Source organism: Zeugodacus cucurbitae, chromosome 6 (genome assembly GCF_028554725.1).
Source record: "Zeugodacus cucurbitae isolate PBARC_wt_2022May chromosome 6, idZeuCucr1.2, whole genome shotgun sequence".
In the NCBI taxonomy this organism is placed as follows: Eukaryota; Metazoa; Arthropoda; class Insecta; order Diptera; family Tephritidae; genus Zeugodacus; species Zeugodacus cucurbitae.
Genome location: NC_071671.1, coordinates 49,716,031 through 49,740,024, shown reverse-complemented (window position 1 = coordinate 49,740,024; position 23,994 = coordinate 49,716,031). Strand labels below are relative to the sequence as shown.

General features: G+C 32.3%; 1 protein-coding gene and 1 long non-coding RNA gene across 4 annotated transcripts in view; one reads left to right on the top strand and one right to left on the bottom strand.

Annotated features, from left to right (window-relative positions):
* LOC128922486 (uncharacterized) overlaps window positions 1–7,546 on the top strand; it is a 51,686-nt gene extending 44,140 nt beyond the window's left edge. Inside the window, exon 3 of the long non-coding RNA XR_008471701.1 lies at window positions 7,045–7,546. This is a non-coding gene — a long non-coding RNA (uncharacterized LOC128922486). The remainder of the gene's footprint in view (window positions 1–7,044) is intronic.
* The window catches only part of LOC105217392 (terminal nucleotidyltransferase 5C), a 232,820-nt gene that overhangs the window by 22,986 nt on the left and 185,840 nt on the right, over window positions 1–23,994 (bottom strand). The gene's annotated exons all lie outside the window — the stretch shown is intronic.

Below are 23,994 nucleotides of genomic sequence, written 5' to 3'. Positions count from 1 at the left end.
CTTCGCAATTTTCAAATCCGTTATTTTTGATATTTCGGTATGCTTGCATACAATCAGTTACAGCAATTACGTTTAATATAAAGAAATATTCCCTTTAATTTTATTTGTAATTCACATACAATATATTTGAATAGTACGTTTTACTTTGGAGTACCGAAATTCGGTACTTTTAAGAATACGATACACTTATTTTTTTTTTAATGCAACATGAAAGTTAGATTGTAAATTATCTTCAAAGCATAGTTTCTATTGAATATATACCAAAGTACCCAAATTCGGTACATTTAGTAAGTTATTGTATTGTACATTTGTGCAATTACTTATTTAAAAAAAGTAATGTTATATTGTAATTCGAAGTTTTTTATTTAACCGAATTCTGATTTGATTTATAAAACTGTTTTATAAGCAGAATACCGAAATACGGTACAGGAAAGGATCTTTTCAGAACTTAATTTTTATGTTTTAAATTATTACTTGACTTATTGCAAAGATAATTGTATTTTCGGTACAAACTGTTTTCTGAATACCGAAATCCGGTACTTCTTGAAAATGATACACATTTTAGAATTCGATTTTTTTCTTGTTATTGTCAACGTGACGTTATAAAAATGAACTTAAATCTCGTCATTGTTTTTAAATATCATTACAACAAAAAGTAAAATAACAACAACAATAACAATACCACTAACCCAATACTTTTAAAGCCGTGTATGAAATGATACAAAATCCAGGAGCCAATTGAATTGCAATGAAATGTTAATCGAGTCAATTGACTTTGACAGATTCGCATGAATTTTTCATAACTCACACACACACATCAATGCACACAGAAGTGGCGTAAGGCTGACGTGCCGGCGAGCGAGTGCGTTCGTTTGCCTGGTCGCCTATTGGCCTGCTGACGGCATTTAACGGATAATTTAATGGAATTATGTACACACACACACACACATTCATATGGAAATGCAAATAAAAATGTCGCAACAAATGGCCGTTGGAGCAGCAAGTGTACCAGGTTGTGCAGAAAATTCTATTATGCAAACATGCAAATATTAAAAGAATACAAGCAACAACAATAAGGAGGCCAGAATAACGTAAAGTGGTCGCGGTGAACTGGAAATCGGATTATTTATTCGACTATGTGAGTGTGTGTTTTAAAACAAAATTCATTCAACTGGGTGGGAATACAATTTTTTCAATCAAAATCGACTATAGTTTTATATAAAAAATATATTTTTTGAATACGCACACGGTTCAATGTCTTCGGTAACTTTTTTTATACCGAATTAAGTGACCCAACTAAATGATGACAAAATCTTACTCATAAAGTCAATTTTTCACAAATTTTATTTTTCTTTAAAAATTAAATTTTTATTATTTATTTTTTATAAAAATTATAAAACAAAAAAAAATTAAATTGTTTATTAAATTTTTTTTCTTTTAAATAAATAACAACAATTTCCTAACGTTTAAACCGTCATAAATGTCAATGTACCGCATGATTACAAAGCTTTACAACACTCAATGCAATAAAAAATGCAACAAAAACGCACACACTCGCAAAAATATGTACACATCGGCGTATGAGTGACCACTAAGCGGTCAGCTGCGGCTTTTGTTGGTACGCGGGGTTACACATATAGTACAGTTAGCGCAAATATTTATTATTAACTGCATCGCATGCGCCGCGATGGCGACTTTGAATGTGTACCGCTTATGGATAAAAAATCAAAGGCGAGACGTGCAAGTGTTAAAATTGCTAACCAACGTTTATAAGGGGGATGACACTTCGAGCACAATGGGGTAAGAGTGGAAAAAAAGTGGTTGGAAAAGAGTTGAAAAATACAAATGATAGTAATTATTGATGAATTCTTATGAAATTCTTAACTAAAAGCTTTTATAAACATTTTTTTTTAATATTTCATAAAAAATTTAAAATAAAAATTTTTCCATTTTTTTTATTAAAAAAAGTATCAAAAAAATTTTATAAATTCAAAAATGTTAAATTAAAAGAAAAATCATTACCTAGAATATTTTACGTCAATACTGAATTTTTAATATTAGATATTACAAAAATATGTACCTATAATTAAAACTATTTTGGTTGGTCGACACTGAGTAGGCTGGCTAATTTTAAAGGAAACGAATTTACGCAATATAATTGAAAATGAGTAAATTTTATAGAAAAAATTGCATATATCGAGTACCCAAATTCGGTACTTAACCTCCATAGAAGTTACTAAGTATTCTAAATTCATTTGTAACAACTAAAAAAGTAATTTCAAGAATATTGTGAGTACCGAAAACAGATACTGAATACCTAAAATTGTTACAAAAGTACCTAAAATAAAAAGTGAATGCCTCAAAACAATAATAGACACTTGAAATAGGCAGTCAATTCGTTTAATAAGCGCTAAACGCAGTTAAATTTTTAATAATAGCTAACTTCAAGTACCGAAAATCGATACTAAATTTTTTTTGTTAAAGAATATATTTTCATTTGACAATAAAAGTGCACTTAATCTAAATAACATTACAATAAAAAAAAGAAATAAAATTTTTGTCTTGCCTCTATGAAAATGCCACACTGTGCCTCATCATCAGCCTAAGCGCATTTGCATGTTTAACAAACATAATATGGAAAATTAATGCATAGTTACCGTTATACTGCAGCGACGCAATGGCGCTGCTTATGAACACAACAGCAACAACAACAAAAAAACTATAGTGTTAACATTTATGAAAATATGCACTAAAGGCGATTTAATTTGTGCCGCATGCAACATGAATACATACAGATGTACGTGTGTGTATATACAAATATAATTAATGTTTTCCAGTTAATGTAAATATGAACTCATTCATATGTGAAAAATCACTCACAGTCAATTTCATATTATAAAAAACCCTTAAGTTAAGAGTTTATGTCAAATAAATTTGTATATTGAGTCGCCATATTGAAAAACAATTAGCATTAATATTTTAATTGCTTTTTGCTTTTGGATTTATTTTTTATTTTGCAACAAGTTGCTATTACATTTTTTACGATTTTTTTTTGTAAATTAATTTATGAACTGTAATAATGGTTGCAACATATTGAGACAGCAGTCGGACGGCAGTCATATGGGAAAATCATCGAGTTGATAGATTTGCATACATATTTGTATGAATGTTAGCATATTGGTGGCGATTTATTCACAATACAAAAATATTGAAAACCTTGTGCGGCCTTTTTCTCATTTAAATACAAATACAAATGAACGAATATATCACGGCAATTGTTTCAAAGTCCGTTGCTTGCATATTTTTTGCATATTTAATTTCATCATAGCCCATATAAATACACATTTCTTATAATTTTATTTCCATTTTGTACTATTTCATAAATAAATTCCAATTCACTTGTTCATTCACAAGCTACAACGAGCTGCTGCATTCATTCATACAGCGAAGCAATTAATCACACGATTGAGTTACTCGTTTACTTTTTGTTGCTTTGCTCGTTGACACAATGATTTACATACATATGTGTCACATTTAATAGGGTCCGAGCAGTAGAGATTTCATGTCAGCTTTCTAATGTAAATGAGAGAGTGAGAGAGAACTCTTTACGGTATCGAAGAACTAAGAGGAGACTTGGATGAAGTTAGTACCATTTTTAAAATTATCAAGAGAGGTCTTTGTGATTGGAGGAAAAGCTATTTTGTCTAATTTTATGTCCTACATTCAAGATTCTCTGATTAAAAATTTATTTATTTCGAGGATAGCTACAAAAATAGGAGTCGGGGAACTTATATTTGGATGTATGGGGAATTATTCCGAAAATTTGAAATTTGGTTAAATCCATTATGGTGCAAAATTGTTAGTTTTGAGAAGAGCAAACTAGAGCTTATTTTTATCAGATCAAAGGTCTGGGCCTATTCGATGGAGTAAGGTTTGTTGTAATGGGTTCTTGATCATTTTACTAATACTAGAAGCATACTCAAGACCTTTTGTGATCGATATGAATATCAATTAATTTTATTAATCTACTCAGTGGTCCCTACCCTTTTAACACATTGCCCAAATGGGTATTTACATGAATGGCCCTTAAATCGATAAATAATAAATTAAGTGAAATATAATTACATACTTGTTTTCCCCTGCCCTCTCTTATTTTAATTGTCAGTAGTTGAACTAAAATTGACTACATCATGTATATTTTCTCTAAAAACAATTCTCCATATGTAACCTAGCCTAACTTTTGGAGATCAATTGACAGAAAAGCATTTGAAAAACCACTTTTGCGAAATTGCTGACTATTAGTATCTAATTTTGGATTCCCTATTTCAAGTATGGAGCTGGATAAGATAATGGACAATGCAGAGAATAAAGGAGAATAAAGAAAAAAGTGAATTGATTTTTTGATTGCAACAACTAAAAGCGCGTGCGATCACCTGCGATCGCAAACTAAAGTAATAAATTAAGCGAATGCCTTGGCGCGTGGCAACAACAGTGTGGCAAAGTGAAATTGGCGTTGAAGAAAGCAAATTCAACCAATCAATTAAATATAGTAGAAAGAACAAGTAGGTAAAAAAAGTGCGTTACTTACAACAAGCATTTGTGTTAAATAGAGCAATAAACTTAGACGAGATAAAAAAACCAAAGAAAATGCTAGAAAAAGAGTTGCTAAAGAAAAAATGAGTAAGAAAATGAAAAAACAAAAGTTGTTTATACACATATTTTACACGCACACTGTATATATGTGGCAGGTGTTTGTGTCGCCTCTTTGCTTCTCAGCTTCTCATTTCTCAATTGCATGTAAGTGAAGGCTTTCTTTTCTTTTTGTTATTGTTGCTAATGATCATGATCAAAGATTTTTTAAGTGGTTGTAAGTATGTAAACAAATAAACAAATTACATTTTATAGGCAGTGTGTGGACCTTTTGATTTTTAATTATTCTTTGAACTTTCATTCTTTTTTTCTTTTTTGCCAAAATATTAAATTTTTATTTCAAAATAAATTTGAAAAAAAAATATTGATTTTATTGAGTGCGAAAGCTTACCAAATTAAGAAAAATAAAAATAAAATAAATAATACAGCTGTCGTGCACAATAATAGACACACTCTCAAACAAAGTGTAGTCTCAGTAACTCAGAGACGAAGATCATCATCTCTCTCCTCGACAAACCCACCCATCTTTTATCGCCTAAATACAAAGTTACAAAGACAAATAGCTTTGAGTGCTTGGGTGTTGAGCGATTGTTGGCGCTTCAGCAGCGCTGTTGATTGATACGATTTTGCCTACTGCGTGTTTGACAGGCGATCTGTCTGACAGTGTTTTTGTTTAGCCGAGTGTTTAGCCGACTAACAGACTGTCTAATTTACTAACTGCCTAAGTTAGTGGCTGAATGAGTGCCCGACTGGGTGACTGACTGCAACGCCAAGTCCAATTGCATTAACACGTTGCAACAGCAATTTTGTTGGCGTAATTACAAGTGGCAACGTGTCTAATTGCTCAAGCAACAGGCTGCAGTGGCGGCGTTGCATCTTTCTCGCTCGACCGCTAAGGCGCCGCGCTCAACTGCTTTCTCTTTTACACACACACATTTCGATCATTTTGTTTTTGTTTTTTTTTTTCAATCTCTTGCAACACTTTCGTTGGAAAAGTACACTGGGAGAAAATTAAAAAGTGTTTATGTTATGTAGACAAAAGTTTTTATTGGTGGAGAGGGAAAGAGATATCTGCAGAAGTATACTAGAGATTTTTTTTGTAAAATTTTACAGAGAATTTCCATCAAATGTTGGAATCTCCCATCCAAAGTTCCCGTTTTTGCATTCATATAAACTCTAGAACCTCTTTAGGCTTTATAAGGAACTGAAAATATCGGAGTTTTATCTGTTCTTTCGAAAATTGTTCCGAATACTGTACACTGTTCCCCACTTTTCCTCCTTTAATTGTCTCGGGATTTGAGATTTTTTCCTATTTGTCAGCGGGAACTCGTACTCCGTCAGTACCCGGAGATTCGAGGGATTGATTTATACATATATTTAATAATATGTTATAGACCAGCTCTGAGTTGAGTGATGCAATCTCGCATTGAAATGATTGCAATCTGTACCTTTGTAAGCCAAGCATTTATTCCTCAAATCGACGGATGTTTGGTTTCAACGATGAACTTACGGTATTATGTAAACGGGTTCATTTTAAAGGGATTTCAAATTAGTACTACTTTCAGTCTGACCAATGTACTGTTAGCTGAACTTTGTGTTAAATCATGCTTTGAGAGACACTGACTAATTTTTGGCATAAAGAGGAGTTATTCATGAGTAGTGAACAAGTCGAGTACGTTATGATCGATGGATGCGACTTGTGGAGTCTTCATCGTCGCAAAAGTGATACATTAGTTACTCAAAGAAGCAGAGCTTCCAGGGAAATCAAAGAGAATCGAGTAAATGCAACTCAACAAGAGAGAGATCATTTTCGCAATATTTGAGAAGCTTTAGATCTTTCAAAGTTCAGTATCGTTTGAAGAAGAAAATTTGTTTACAAATCTATTTGAAGAAAGTTCAAAGGATATAAAGCAAAGAGAGTATGCAGTAGAGATCAGTATTCGAACTTAAGCACAGTTGTCAGTATAAAAGAGTGGATACTGTGACAAAGTTACAAAAGCAAGATCGTAAGCAAAGAGATTTTTATAAGGACTCTAAGATAAGGGGTCCAAATGCACCCTCTTGATATTACTATACTTTTTCTATTTTTTTTCGACAATATTTCGAATTGTGTTTAGAGTTTCAAAACTACGATCTTTATATATTTTAAAAATTAGCAGACAATTTCTCAGAGTGCATATACTTTTTCCATATTTACTTGCTTGTTTTTTCTTTCATTATTTACTTTCCACATACTTAAGCATGTGAGCATGTGTAACGGTTTTTATTGCTATTATTTGAAATAAATTTATTATTTTTACACTTGTTATATTGTCTCTATAAACATTTTGTGTTATTGTTGTTGTTAAATGTAAATGTTTTTCTGTATTTTAATTGTATATTATTGCATTGCAGTTAACAGCTCGTTATGATGGCGACGGTGAAGACAAGTGGTGTGTTGCAAGATTATAATAGAAAAGATGTTGGAAAATTACAAATAAAGAGTCAATAAAAAACACTTCTTCACATACATACATGTGTATGTACATATATCGTAAAGCAACAATAATAAAGCTGTAAGAAATATAGCATTCTCTCTTCGAAGAAATAGTCATAATATTATGAAATCGAAAATAATAAAAGTTACAAATGAATTACACCACATAAGCGAAAATGCATAGAAAAGTGGAGAGTGGCTTCGAACAGCTGTGCATATATCAGGTATAGATAGGCAAACGGACGGACAGCTGCTGACGTACTCTATTCGACTGCGTCTTCTCTTCACACTTCGGGGTATTTTATCAGTAACGGGAATTTGAGAAATTAAATTTAAAACACCTGTCAAAGCTAAGCACAATCAGAGACGGCCGAACCAATTCTGGACCCTCCCAGACCCCTCGAACCCTAGATACTTATCATCGTGCTTTTCTTGCGATTTTTATTATTTTTTTATTGTCATTCTTTGTGCTTGTTGTCAATGCAATCTATTGTTTCATATGCATACATTTGTTGTACAAAGTTGTCGCTTCTGTTCCTATTTTCTATTTCTATCGTCGATTGCTTCTGTTATCAGCGAAAAGTTTGCCGCATTTTAATTTAATAAAATTTCTGAGGTGAATGCTAAGAGAACTAAGTAACTTAGTAACGAAATGATAATGCACGAAACCGACAATAGCAACAAAAGCAATGTGAGAAAAGTGGTTGGAATTACTTTTGGGGAGAAACGCTTTTAGAAAATTGCTTTTGTTGAGAAAGTGCAGAGTTAAAAATAATAAAATTTTCCATTTTTTTTTTTACTTTTTTTAATTTTCCAAAACACATAGTGTTTTTGTTGCATATGACACTAGAACTAGTTAAAGAGAGCAATTTGAAGCTAACAGACTTCGTTGATAAGGGACTCTCAAACTATTCTTCACCTGGAAAAATCCAGATAGGAATACCTCCACAACTGAACTGAAAATAGGTGAGCTTTGATTTTTTATTCAAACAATAATTTCAACTTAGAATTCCATTGCAGATCTTCATTAGAGTTCGATTAAAGAACTAGTATTTTTTTGATTGAAGAATAATGTCTCGTTTGTTTCTCGAGTCGTTCTCTTATACTATGCAATGGGTCTAGTTATCTAATCATACTCAAGGCCATATCTAACTTTGCGACTGTCATATTAGCTCCAAATAATTTATGGTATAAAACTATTTCTCGGATTCCAAAAAAGAGGCTACAAACTGATTTTTGTATACATATATCATCATAGTTATTTAAGCTATGACAACTAAAATAGATAAATCACATTTGAGCTACTATTTTTTTAAATAACTTTCAAATCAAATATCCAGTTCATGTCGCTAAGGTTCACCCTAGAGCTAATATAGAGTAGATGTAGCAAAGATAATAGTTTTGCTCAGAGCTCACAATGAGAACCTTATAAAACATCAGATTCAACTCTATGTGGAATGTGGTTGGATGAAAATATGTCCGATTATTGGTATTTAAGTTCCAAAAGCGATCTTCGGTAGCACAAACCAATATCTACACAAAATTTTGAGATAAGAGTTTATTTTAGACTGGTTCTCAAGCTAAGTAGGAGATATAAAAACTCAAAATATGGATAGGAAGTCAAACAGAGAACCAATACAGTCTATACAAGTCGCTTGGAACTGAGTATGAGAGTAGAGATTATCAAACTTTAATGATTACTTTCTAGAAGATCTATTCAATAGAAAAAGGAAGCTACAGTCGCAATTAGGAGCTACTGGACCTCGTTTGATACTACATAATAGAAAAACTTTGAGCTTTCTTAAAATCTATAAGATATCAGAAGATTTATATAGATTTGTATTAGTTCTTCAATCAATCTTATATTGTTTGAACTCTCTCTCTGCCATTCTTCCACTAAAATCAATCAGGTTACATAACAATTAAAGAGTAAACAACATTTCCTGTTTTCATAGCAGATCGTCTGCCTAAATGTAATTTAGTTGTTTTCACAATTTGCGAAATTCCAATCAACAAATTAGAATGAAATTAAAGACTATCTAGTATTTTTTATCACTGCAGGCGCCGCGGAAGTACGGCACTATCTTTTCTAGGAATTACTCGAACTTCTGCTATCTTCATATCGCTCGCACTATTGTTGTTGTGGGGAAATTAAAACAAAGAACAATCAGAATTAATAAAAAAACAGAAATAGAGTGAAGCAACAACAAAAACAAAAATTGAAAAAATATATATATGAAATAGTGAAACAACTAAAAAAAAAGTGAAAAAACAACTAACACACAAAAAAATTAAAATTATAAAAAAAGAAAAACAATACATACTAAAAAGTAAAACAACAACAATAACAAATGAGTTAGAAAACCGATCAAAAAGAAAGGAAATCCGCACACGAAATGCTTATCTAAATTAACTAACTAAAAAAAGAAAGTCAACGAAAAAGTTTACAAAAACAAAAAGAACACAAAGTAGAGATAAGTAAGAAAGAACAGCAACAACAACAATTGGCTGACTGACAAGCACGACGCGCGGTCGACGTTAGAAAATAACAAATACCGAGCAACAACAACAAAAGCACAAAGTGTCGAGTATAAAAAGTAAGCAAAAGCAACAATAACAACAACAAACGGGAGTAAAAGTTATCTAACCTTCAAACGAAAACAAGAAATGAAAGTAAAAAGTATAAAAAAACCGAAATGAAATAGATAAAAACCACCAAATGTGCGGGTATGTGTGTGTGTGTCTGTATGTAGATGTAAGTATGTATTTGTGCTTTCTTATGTAGACTCTCCAGCGAACAAGTGTTATAAAATGCCACACAACAATTTGATAAGAAAACTTCATTTACTCGTGTGAATGTATTTAACCCTTACAAACAGACATACTCGTACATACTTTCCGACTTTCTGCGCGCTTTATGGCTGCGAAAAACGTGTGCAAGCACTAATTATAGCAATGTCAAGTTTGCCAAAGCGAAGAACTATACTTTGTACGTATGAATATGTATTTTTCGAGGGGCTATATACTTTTTAATTATAATTATTTTTCGAAGCGCGCTCGCCGCTTCGTGTGGGGCCTATCTGCAAAACGTGCGACTAATTTCACAAGAAAATTGCAAAAAGATGGAAATCGGAGATATAATGTGACTATGAATTTATTTAAAGTGAATATAATAAATAATTCATTTACACAATTAAAATATAAATAATTCATAAAAGAAAGGAGAAAATTAAAATAAATTTTAAAATAAAATTAAAGAAGAAAATAATTATTTTTAAACAAAATAAGTAACAACAAATATAAAAACCTACAAAAAATATTTAATCTATATTCGAATAAACTTTAATGAATATTTTTACAAATAACTAACAGTAAAATTGTAATATTTACTTTAATAACATGCAAAGTATTAGAAACCTGTATATTCACGAAATGCACTAGTAGAAGAGTTGAACCGATTCTATCAATTTTTAGTGTAAAATCACATTGGGATCATTCTCATAATTTTTTTTTTATACATAGCTGAACTTCCATAGCTCGAGCTTCCTTAACTCGGAGTTCTCCAAATCTCTAACTCTTGAGTTGTTAATAGTAGTCAAATTTCATACAAATTCTTGGAAGTCTGTCTAACTCGAAGTATTTTTGTGGAATATGGAGATTCGAGTTAGAGAAGTTCAACTATACTTCACATACTATCCAATATAGACGGTATAAAATCAATACTAGACTGTGTTCTCGTTATAGTGGGTCTACACTTAAGGACTAAGGAAAGGTGCGATTTAATTTCAAGCAGTCTGTGGTACAATTGTCACCATGTTAATAAAGTAAATATTAAAATTTCAGTCTTTATCCAAAAATCTCGTATATAGACATCGACACATATAACACAAAGTCGACCAGCGACATTGGTACAACATATTCAGTAAATGGTGACTAGGGAAAGGTTAAGGACAATTTTATTCAACGTGTACGTCTAAGGAAACCGAAGTAAATGAGACTTTTTTCATAAATTTGTATTGAGAAAACTCTCCGATAACACGAATTCGATGAGATGACCATATATAATTATATTCTATACGAGAAAACGGGTGGAAATATGTATCGATTTATATCGATTTTCGGCACGGAACCACACCTTTTCAATCGAAACTTCCTCATCCAAATTTTGGAAAATATTTCACATACTAATTGATATATACAATATACGGTCAATAAGGAGAGGGATATTATTATTTTGGGTATATATAGGAATAAGAGAAAGTGCAGACCGATTTCGACAATTTTTAACACCCACTCATTCAGATACTAGACATTCTGACCTGACCTGTATAAGCCGTATAAAGTCAACAGGGTGCAGAAATCTCATGAATTTACTATTTGGGGTCTAATAGTTCTAAGGGAGTCTATGGGCTGACATCATATTGAGAGAATGGGTAAAATTTACTAAATTCACTTGTTGTACCATATACCAGTATAGGGGAGTTTTTTATCAGAGTAGCCAAATTCGATAAATATTACTTCTTGTAATATTTATTACAACATATCCCTTTGCTGTTTGAGACTTATTCTCAAAGTTCAATGAGATGGAGATAGTAAAAATGTCATTATAGGGAAGTAGGAGTATAGTTTTAATCCGATTGCGTTCATTTTCAAACCTTAAGATAAGAAACTGTCATCTACCAAATTTAGTTCCAATTGACCGAGAGGATTTTAAGATATGAAATTTCACTTAAATGTGGGCAATGCCAAGTTAAGAGGTCTATTCTAACCATTTGAACATTTTGAAACCAAAATAATCGTATCGGATCGAAATTTTACGGTTTTGGGGTTGTCAACTTTTTGTATTGGAGTAAAGGGTATTTTTATGAGAAGAATATGGTTATTGGGGTAGATTAAGTAAAGTTCACTATTTCATGAGATGTGTAAGTGTATTAAAAATTTAAAATATATATATTTTTGAAAACTTTTATTTAATAAATTAAAATTGTATGAAATCATATCAAATACAACTTTCAAACCAAATGAAATTCGAATCACTGAAAATGAATGTAAAACCACGAACATTTGGTAAGTTCCGATGTGTTGCAAGCACCGCAGAGCTTCAATATATCCCATAAAAATATTTGCAAATTCATTTTTATGTATATTTATACAGTATCCACCGACCAGCCCATAAGCAACATGCGGGTGAGATACTTCATTAACCGACGCTGCCACGCTTCAAACAAGCGAGCAAGCAAACAAACCGCTGCGATGTGAACCACGCTATTGCCACACTGCACTACAAAAGCTTACATATACATATGTATGTATGTGTCTATATAGTATACATTGTTGCATTGCACGCCGTGAGCATTGTAGCACCAAATGCTTGTCAGCGCAGGCGCGCAAACTTTTGTTGGCAGCACCCAAACACAGGCACACACACACACTGCCATATGCATGAGCTTTGTTTGTTGCTTTACAAGTGCAAACGACACGCTGACATAGTGACTGATGTTGGCAACAACAACAACAACAACAACAGCAAGCGCTGCAGCAACAGTTGTCAAAGCCAAAAAGTGCGCGAGCAAAGCACATTAACACCAGCCAAAAACAATAGCAACAACAAGGCGCTAGTAGAACAAATAATATAAAACTAAAGCAGCGGCAACATTTGTAGTAGAGTACGGTATGCAACAACAGCAATAACAACAACAGTGACGACGACTTCATCAGCACGCCAGCGACCATGACCCAATAAATGCGCTCGAATGCAGAATGTTTTGACTTTTTGTTGTAGTTGTTGTTGTTGTTGTTTTATATTTCGTATATGTACATGTTTAGATACATATTTTTGCAACATTTGCCATGCAGCAGCGAACAGCTCACATTTGAATGAAACACACAAAAAACACAAAAGGCAAAAAGGCAGCAAACAAAAATGCCGTGACAAGACGCGGTGCAACAACAACAACAATAGCAACAACTTCAAGTGGCAGGCAGTCAGTCAGCTTGTTATATGTACATATGTATGTGTATGTGTTGTTGTTGGGAAAAAATAGTGCAGAAATATTTTATTGCAAAGCAACAACAACAACAACAACAACATGAAGCAGTCAGTACCTATGAACAAGTGTATGTTTATATACATATGTATATCTCAGTATATAATATACATATGTGTATTTGTTGGTGTTGGTGTCTGTCAGCGCGTCGACAGCCAGTTGAACGGACTGACGAGCATGAATGCGAACGCAGACATGGCATGTTAAGTGCCTGCCATTCACCAAAACAACAATACAGCAATACATACAACAACAACATAGCAACACATGTGTAAACACATACAACAACATAGAAAAATGCAAGCTCACTAAAAGGCATATATACATACACATGCATCTACACATGTAAAAATCAAAAAAGCAACAATAACAACCTGTAATAGTAAACTACAGCGTACAAGTTGTTACAACAACAACAACCACACTAACATGCAACAGCATCAACAATGCACAGTTTCGCATTAAATTTAATTTGATGGATCAATGCAAACGGATCATTGCACCATGCAAGTCACTACAAGCCAACAACAACAACAATAACAACATCAGCAAGTAAAGTCAACTACAACAACAATAAGAAAATATAAAATCACATAAGCAACTCGTACATTCACTCCTGAGCACACAAGCGTGTGTTGCAAATGGTAAATACATACATACTTACATACATATAAAAATATATGTGTCTATGTGTATGTATGTATTTACTTGTATACGTATCTCTGTAGGTCTCCACTGCGTTTGCCATACTTTGCATGCCTTCGAAAAATGCAATAATAATAGTAATAAAGCTTCGTCCATTGTGTATGGTTTTTTATTTTTTTATTTTATGGTCTTTTGGTTTTCAAGATGACCCTTGCTTGTTTGCACATACCACGCTCATATGCGTTTTGGCTACAGGTAAACCTGCTTTATATGGTACAAAAAAATGCCGAAAAATATTTTTTAGAGTACCAACACTCGATAGACCCTCATTCACACAAATAAATTTGTAGAGTTGAACTGGTGACTTAATACAGTAAGTCATTAATTTCCAGTCATCCTTAATTTTGTATCATTTATATACATAATTTACCATCATTTAGGTCAATAGCTGTTGTATGCAGAGATTTTACGTTCTTAGAAATTAAAAAAGTCACTAGACTCACAAGAAATTTAGTAATTTGAACTTTAGTCGCACTAAAAGTCAGTTAAGTCATTAGTGATTTAGCCACGGAGTCCTTAAGGACTTACAATTCCATTAACGAAATTTCTATGTCAATTGATTGTCCAAAAAAAAAAAACGAGTTCAGTCATTGAAAAAAATACTAAAATCTAAATTATTGCAGATTTTTCATTGTCAAATAATGCCGATTAATTTAATTCGAGTAAATCAAACGCAATAATCTTTAAAGACGTTAATTATGCCACAAATATTGGATTATATTGGCAACTAAAGTCAGAACCATTCGATTCATTCAAGAAAGTCCACTCTTAATTAATTGACTGTAGTTACATTCAACTCAACTCAATTATAGATGATTAAATTCAATTAACTCCTCTTTAAATTAAGTATTTAGCAAACTCCAGTGGTCTTGTCATGTGGAAAGCTTGACTAGAACCACTGAATCAAATAGAGATTATTTTGTGATTGAGACTAACTATATGCAACTGAAGTTATAATTTTTGTAACTTGCAGTCAACTGATTTAAGTCATTTGCCATAATTAATTGTAAAAAGCATTGAAAATAATTCATTTCGATACATATTGATTGCTGTGTGAATAATAAATTAAGTTCATTGACTTAAGTCAATTAAATTAATCAATTGCAATCAACTAATCAATGCTTTTGTAATAGTTCTAACGTTTTAGTACAATTAATAGCAAATGATTGCAAGTCATTCATAGAATTTCATATTTAATTTAAGTAATTAAATATATGCGACCTTTAGTAGCGATTCAGGACTGTCTAACGTCTCATTTACTGATTTAAGTCACTGATTTTTTATTTCATTTCGGTAAATTCAATATTTGATATGTACAAATACACAAGGATACAGGTTTAGTATTAATCTGACCGTATTTGATATTTCTAAATTTTAAATAAAATTTTACCGCAATTCGTTCGAAATACAATTTTTTTTCTGTACTTCTCATCCATGTTATTTACATGTTATTTAAGTACTGAACAAGTACTTTGTAATATCATGTGACTGAATAATATGACTGATAATCATTCTCAAATTGACACATTAGCAATTTGAATGAGTGACTGGTTAAAAACACTAATTTAAATATTTACTAGTGCACTGACTTCTAAATATAAAACTAGAAAATAGATAATAAAATGGTAAACAAACCGATATGAATCATTTGTTGATTTTGTTTGCGAAATGTAGCGAAGTTCTCTCGTAAGTTGATGGATGAGCAACCACTCAGCGCTGACTAGTGAACAATTACACAACTGATTACTAACGGAAACAGACTGAAGAGCTTGAGTGATTAGTTTAAATAGTTAAAGTAAAAATAAAATTATTTTTAATATTATTATTCGAGTGCGAACTATTACCATTTTGAAGAAGTTCTTGAATGGTTTTTTGTAGAGATAAGTTTTATGGTGAAGCTAAACATTTTAAAAAATGCTTGTTCACCTTAAAGTGGCTCTACTGTAGCTTTACTGCACTAAAATTCTATAAAACGCCTGCAACATACAACCGATTGCCTCCGATTTTCAAACCATTTGCCGGTCCGTCTGTTAGGCTAGTCGACTTTTTCTGCATTTCAATAGTAAGATTTTTATGCGATTTGACGTTTGGGCCAAGGTTAGTTGTTGACTTTATTGTAATATTGTTGTTATTACACTTGTTGTTGTTTTGTTGCTATTGTTGCATTCATTGTTAATAATGTTGCTGCAGTAAACTCTTTCAGGGATATCACGTTCATATTTTCATATCAAATGTAAGTAAATGAGCTGAGCCGTGTACACACACGCACATATATGTCTACAGAAACATACATATGTACATAGCTACAAATATATCTATTTATAGTACATGTCTACACGCTTGCATGCTGCGTTAAAGATCAACAAGTGTTGTTGGCTCCTTTTGGCTTGTTAGTGGGAGTGTGGCAAAACAAAAATACAACAATACAAAAATAACAATAATAACAACAATAACAAAATAATAACATAAAGCATGCTACATGATTGGGGTTGGGTTGCAAACACCGAACTTCAACTTCACTCAAGTCTATAGACGAACATAAGTCTTTACGTATAAATCTATATATGTATATATGCTTTTGTGTAGAGATGCTTTTGCAATTTCTAAAGGTCAAACATGCAGAATCTTATTAATTGGCACACGTACTCAACTCCACTTCAATAACAGAGTTGCTGGTGCTGCAGCGTGGCAATCATAAGCGTTTTAGTATCTCCACTTCAAATAAAGATTGCTAAGTCAAGGTTGACTGCTTTGGGAGCTATGCTACGTAACAATCGTATTTGTGTACAAATGTTGGTGCATATTTTGCATTTTTAAGATCACTGTGTGAGGTTATGGTGCAGTTAAAATTGGGATATTTTCAATTGGAATCGAACAATGCGCTCATAAATGTCGCCGAGTTGATGGATTTTGGTATTAAAGGTCATATATGGGCATCGAAGATTGGAAGCGGGGTGTAGATTTTGGGGCTAAAATATTGGTTACGTGAAAATAAAAATGATCTGGGGTACAGCATTCGCTTTTTTTTGAAAAATATCCAGAATAGAGTGGGAGCAAGTATCGTTTCCACGACAGTCAGGGCTTCGCTTTCGGATCGGATCCGGTTTCCCATTCAGACGAAGTTTGTCAACTCAATAGATTTCCGCAAAATTATTTGGGGCAAGTAATGTTTCTTGACCATTGACGTTAGAAATCCATACATATTTTTTCAGCCTAATTCGAATGTTCGATATTCTTTTATATCGAACGAATCTAAAAATCGCATTTAAAATTTGAATAGTTAGTAGTTAGGGTCTCAATAGGAATGTGTGACATTATGCAGTACTGTGCGATAGAAAAACGTCGAAAAAGTTGATTCTACGATGTTTCGAGAGGTTTCTAAAGATGAAATGAAAAGCTAAATGGTGAGCTTTAAGATTTTTAAAAGCTTTAAGCTTGCATCGGGTTCCTAGGCGGGTCTCCCAAACAGTTTTCAGTATCAAAACTGCTGATTATAGTAGATAGAGGAAAAGAAAAGTCTCCTAGCAAATAGTATTCAAAGACACACAAATAGACTTGAGGTCCAAAGCTCTAAGTCCCATTAAGCTGTGTGTAAAGGTATGACGTTAATTGTAAAAGCGGTTAATGAAAAGTTTTTCTATTATAATTAGTTCTTTCCCATATTGATTTCACTCAAAATCGTCTATTGGTATATTGGTTCCGAAGGAAGGAAGAGTGAACTTATATTATTATATTGTTGTTATAATAGATGTGAAATTGTGATTGTTCACAAGTCTAACACTTGAAGCAACTTTGATTCTCCAGTATTATGGATATTCAAGGAATCATATAGCAAGGACTTCAACCTTCAATGAGATAAGGTCTATACTTTATTCCGGAACTTTTTCATTTGAAATTTGCAAGTAATAATTTGAAGATCGATACTTCAACGTTGAGTTTAGTTATAGATTATATTCTGAAACTGAACTATACTATAAATTTATTCGACAGTTATAAGTAACTGATGCAAAATTAAACCTTTGAATGGCTTAAAAACTTTAAATTTGCTACTTAAATAATTTATTTGAAACAATTGTAGACACCGCTTGACAACAACGCATTTATTCATATATTTTTTTTATACTCTTCCGTCAATGTAGCCGTCTTTTTTTACTTTTTGACTACGAGCGAAAATACGAAATTGGTTTCTAATTAAAGCGTTTGCCAAATATGAAAATTTATAGCACTCAACCACAAATACGGTCATCTTGTCTGTTTCTGCTGTAGGTGGAGGAAAATAATTGTGTAAATAATACATAAATTAATTTGTCGGAACAAGATAAGTGTGCCATACAATTTCGACGGTCGAGTAGTCGGGGCACACCCACATATCTTATTGTGCTCTGAGCATGAGAGATGTGTACGCATTCAATTGCCAATTGATTTCATAGACATTTGAAAGAAATTCACGCTAATTATGACAGTTGACATGTGGAAAACACTGGCAAATAATGAAAATCGCTTGTACTTTGAACGGATTGTGTTTTTTTGTGAATTTAATTGGATTATTACAACTTTTCTTTTAATTAATTATTAATTAAGGTTATTTATCAAGTGTTCTTTTATAAACTCACACATAAAATGTAATAGTTCCAAGAGAGACCCAAGATTCATCCACAATCTTAGATTTCGCTTCATCTAACATTAACCCATTCCCTCCCATTGTACTCGCTTGGGTACAGAAAAAACTGGTACAGAAACATGATTACGGAGCCATGTCCTGAGGAATGATAGCTTTACAAAGGATCACCTTTCTTAGAAAACTGGAAATTAGTTTCAGAAATATTCAGTACAAAATATATGATGATAGGTCCAGATTAGTCATATATTCTATATAAAATACATTTGAATCCGACTAATTCCAAAACAAATAGTTTTTCGGAGTTGAAGCTATAATTCTTAGCTACCTTTCCACTATGTACTGATATTTGTTCAGGGTTTAAGTGTAACGACTTGGTAGACTAACATTGTTGAAAGATGAGTCTTAAAATATCAGAAATTTGGTGTGGATTTTTGAACGCAAATGTTGCTTTTAACTTACGGGAGGACGCCAGTGGATGAACGTTGTAAAGGTGGACCTTATGAATAACGACTGCGATATGAATGATTTAAAAAGATTTACCCAATAAGCTCATATTATATTAATGATGACGAACTAGGAAAATGAAGTTCATATTTATTTTAATCCAGCTGGGTGAAAAAAAAATGATTATCGAAAGGCTTAAACCCAGATAGTTTTAGAACTATTGCTTTAAGATCGCAACTCTCTGAAAAGATATTCTACAATGAGCACAACTGTTTGGATCGCGGCATTTAAGGTTAGAGAAAATCTCTTACGCGTAGATTATTTGTAATTTAAGTTACGGAGTTTCGAGTCTTCAGATCTTATTAATCGCGATCTTAAATCAAATTCATCGGATATGAAGCAGATAATCCAGCTCGTTTCTTACTTAGTCGATTCCAAGAGAGATAAAGGCTCAGAATTAAACCTCATCTTCACTTCTTATCTTCAATTACCTTTGGACTTCAGAGCTTAAGATGCCGGAAAATTTAATTTAGGTGGAAGAGAAAAACTTGTAGACCCATACAAAGACAAACAATTAAGGCTGTATTGGTAAAGAAAATTCTAAATGCGTGTTTTATTTTTAAGCAGGAAAAACTGCTAATCAAATTAGGCAATACTTAGGCACACACACACATATATACATATATTTATATATATATATGTTAATGCACTATCTTGACTAGGCAAAGCGCTGTGAGAAAACTATAAATAGAAATAGAAAAAACTGACAGGCAGACAAACAATTGACAGATGTATAGACAACAAGTGAATGCATATAACTGTAAATAGACAAATGTACTTATGTATTGAAATATATGTATGTATATAGTATATAGATGTATGCATGCGAGTGTGTCTAAGTGAAGCGACTGACATTTACCACTTAGCTGACGGTGAACTTTAAGTGTCAGCACGTTTCTTACTGGACGTCAGTATGTACTTGTAGATAAGTTTGTATGTATGTATGTGCATAAATATGTGTGTTTGTATGTAGATCTGTTTGCATATGCGCGTGTTGCTTGAAATGCGCCTGAAGAAAGCAACGTGGAAAAAATTAACTTTTGGTAAATAAAGTAAGTTGTTGGTGTGTATGTTTGTATATAAGAAAACTGTTTTGCTGGCATGTCTACAACGCTATTTAGTAATTGAATTATTTCAATGTGCCAACGCTGTCACGTTTTCGAACTGTTGTCGAACGCGTCAATATACAGCCGAGCGATCGATATGCGATGCGTGTTTATAGTGGGCACGAAAAAAATATATATGTATTTATATACATATGAGTGTATATACAATGTATATACATCACAGTCGGCGCATCTAAGCGCTAAAGACAGCCCATCAGCGATGTCTAAAACGCTTAATTTGCTGTAGACTCAAGTGCAAATGCACTTCGTTAAGACATATAAACGCTTATTTAAAGTATATTATATACAAAAATATATGTAATAAGTAAATATAAATGTATGTAAATATATATTTCTCGCATTTTAGTTTCGTCTACTGCCATCCGCATGTGCAAATTGAATTGCTGTCAAGACAAATGAGAACACAAATTTCTGTTTGTATGTATGTAAATATGTCTCTATGCATATATGTATGTCACACTGTCGCCACAATTTCCGCATTTCGTTTCAATATGCGCAATCGATAAATACACGCCGGCATTTCGAAGTGATTTTTTTTTTTGTGTATTTTTTGGCTGAACTTTCATTTTCAATAAACACATATGTACATATGTACATATATACACACCTACACATACAGATAAACAAAATTTACGCATGCCGGTTGCTAACACATATACAAATATATGCACAGCTATGCGCTTAAGCTGCAAATATTGTGTGCTTTTTTTTGTACTGAAATATGTCTGTATGTACTTATGTGTGTGTCTATAAACATTATTAAGCATTCCGAAAATTGATGCGTCGCAAATTATGGGCATACCGAAAAACACACGTGCATACTAAATAATGGAGAGCAAAAGCAAAATGCTAGTGGCGGTATGCAGATACATATATACACATATGCATGTATGTATTTAACGGTAAAAATATTTAAAATATTTTTATAATGCAATAAATTGATGATTTTCACAAGGCAAGCACTTGTTGCTTGGTATATAAAATATTTATATTGATAGTATATACCACAATATATAGGTTATATACATAAATTTATAAAACGTATATAAAAATAGTCGGCATATTTTTATACATACTATTTCAGGCACATATTAAAAATAATGAAATTTTATAAATATTTTATGCGGTAATAAAATTATATAATATATCTCTACAAATACATAGTACATAGCACACATTTCGATATACAAAACAAAATTCCACACACTCAAAATCCACAACACATGTTTATCATTCGCTTTTAGTCGCTATAAATAGCTGAAAACCGGCATGTTTTTGCTTTTTTTCTCCATTTACAGCTGATAAGCGCCTAAGCATATGCTACTGTTTCACGTTTTTTGCAGAATTTTTGCACATACGTCGGCATGTGCATAGGTAATTGCGTTATGTCGGTCAACCGGCAGCTGGGTCAGCCATTGTCAAGCCGCCATTGACGTACACATTACACACACACACACTACTTACATACATACAAAAGCGGATATTTAATACATCACGCATACGCGCACGCACGCCCCTACGTTTTTAGAAATTTAAGCTGTTGTATTTAAAGCAAAAATCAATATTCTATTCTGAGTTAAGTAAATTGGCGTAAAAAAGTGCGCAGGTTAATGACTTGTGGTACTTAGAATGTGGCAAATGAATTTTGCCTTAAGCGATTTTCACACTCGAAGTGATGGGTAGTGTACACTGACGGGTGTTAACAGTTTTATGTGAGTGGTTGAACAATAGAAAATTAATAAAATAAATGAAAGCATAATAAATTAAACATGATACTAATGTCATTTACAAAAATTTGAATTTTTATCTTAAATTTGTTAATTTTAATCAAAGTAAACCAGTATACTTATTTAATTCAGCTGTGTTTATAATTTAGTTCAATTAAATTTACATATTTTAACGTAAACTATTCAGGTCGACTTCAAAGTTCCTCTATATAGGAAGTAGGCATGGTTGTGAACCGATTTTGCCTATTTTCACAACATATCATTGAGATGCAAGGAAAATATTACAAACCAAATTTCATTGATATTGGTCTAGTAATTTCCGAGATATGGTTTTTGACACATAAGTGGGCGGAGCCACACCCACATAAAATTTTGTGTACCAATTTGGGTGGAGTCCTTCTGTACCTTCTTTATAGTGAAATTTAAGGTTTCTAATGTTTTCCCTTACTGAATTAAAGTATTTTTAATCATTTTCAACAAAACCTTTGTATGGGAGGTGGGCGTGGTTATAATCCGATATCCTCCATTTTTGAACCGTATAAGGAAATGTCTGAAAAAACGACTCCTGAAAATTTCGTTAATATAGCTTAAGTAGTTTACGAGACAAGTACAAAAAACTTAGTAGAGGGCGGGGCCACCCCCACATCTCCAAAAAAATTACATCCAAATATGCCCCTTCATATTGCAATCCTTTGCGCGAAATTTTATTTCCATAGATTTACTAATGGCTTGGTTATGGCACTTTATGTGTTTTCGGTTTTCGCCATTTTGTGGGCGTGGCAGTGGTCCGATTTTGCCCATCCGACCTTGCCCGAAAGCAATCTTCCTATGGTGCCAAGTTTCTCAATTTTTACTCAAGTTACAGCTTGCACAGACGGACGGACGGGCAGACAGATATCCAGATTTGAACTTTACTCGTCACCCTGATCATTTTGATATATATAACCCTATATCTAACTCGTTTAGTTTTAGAACTTACAAACAACCGTTATGAGAACAAAACTATAATACTTTCTTAGCAACTTTTGTTGCGAGAGTATAAAAATCAAGAAATAAAGAATATAATTCCTTCTCTTAATCGCTCTTTCAGGTTTTGATATTTTGAGATATTATTGATTAAAATTGCTTTAAAAAATTATCACCATGTGTCAACTCTGTTGATAAATTTGAATAAAATTAATTCAATTAATCTGTCGATTTGATACACATTTTTTGATAAAACATACGAAAACGGCAACCCTGTTCAAATCATAATACGAAAAAATTTACAGAACCTTTTTTTTCGCAAAAAATTTGTTTTAAATAGTTTTCATAATGAGATTGTTAAAAAATTAATTCTTCGTGGTTACAGAAAATAATGTGGCAACCCTATGCAAAATAATGTTTTTTTAAGTATTTAGTCTAAATACCAGAAATTTTAAATGCCTATAAAATATGATTATAAATATAGTTGGCAACTCTGTATAAGACAATTCGTCTATTATATTGCTCAAACTGTTGACAAATGCAACAAATTACCATGAATAAGATCGAAAGAACTAAGAAATTTCGACCGAATAAGAATTAAAAAATTAAAAAAAAAGAAAGTCAAGCAAAATAGGTGGCAATCCTGAAATAATATTTTTAATAATAAACGTTCTCGAATCCATATTTATTGGTTAATTTTTATATAATTTATGGTTTTAATTTTTTTTTAAAATGTGGCAACCCTCTATATTATATTATTCTAAACAATTCTATAATTTTAATCTACTGACAAGCCACCTCAAACACTTTTTTCAACGGAAAAGGTTTCTTAAATTTTTAGTATTTTTTTATGAATAATCAGTTTTTTTTACTTAAATGTTTCAAAAACATGGCAACCTTCTAACTTTTCAATTTTTTACATATAATATATATTGCACCACCTAATCCCATTTTTTTTTTAAATGTAGCTCTACCATCACATAGGTTGTATTCTGTATACTGCGACCGTGACGCTATTTCGTTACGTCACACAATTTTGTTGCAGCCGATCGGCTTTACTACATTTTGTAACGAAGTCTTACTTCTCAAAGAACTTTGCATCATAAAATATTTTGTTTTTGTGACCAAAACGCAAAAATGTTACAAAGATAAAATAAAGTAATGCTTTAGA